Consider the following 534-nt stretch of genomic DNA (forward strand, 5'->3'; position numbering starts at 1 on the left):
CTTTTCGGTTAGTTCTGTGTCCATCTCAGTAACCTAAGGAAATACTACCACATAGGGATGTTGTCCCCTCCTTGTGTGTGTCACACCATATACGACTACCGCCCTTCCCTGACTGTGGGTAAATAGCTTTTGTTTCCATCCTGTCAGCCTGTGGCAGGCCCTGTGCTAGGCCCCAGGGAAGTCACCTAAACAGGACTCCCAGCCCCTGCCCTCAGCGAGGGGACAGTAAACCAGGAAAGAGACACTTGACATCCAGGATTAGTTCTCTGTATTTTAAGTTAAAAAACTTGGGTCACATTAAATGAGACAGATTCATGCTGACAAATTTCATGAGATTAATTTGGAAATGAGATGTCTATTTATTCATCTTAGGTGAAGTCTGGATTTCTGGTAACCAGACCCTGTGGATCTCCTGTCCAGAACACTGCCTTGCTTTATTCACGGGACCTGGCAAATTAGTAATTAGTAAATTAGGAATCTGAATATTTCCTGATGCACAATGGAGTGGGAGCAAAAAGCTGAATGAGTTGTAGT

The sequence above is a fragment of the Puma concolor genome, chromosome D3 (assembly GCF_028749965.1).
Source record: "Puma concolor isolate L17-30 chromosome D3, mPumCon1.1.hap2, whole genome shotgun sequence".
NCBI lineage: Eukaryota > Metazoa > Chordata > Mammalia > Carnivora > Felidae > Puma > Puma concolor.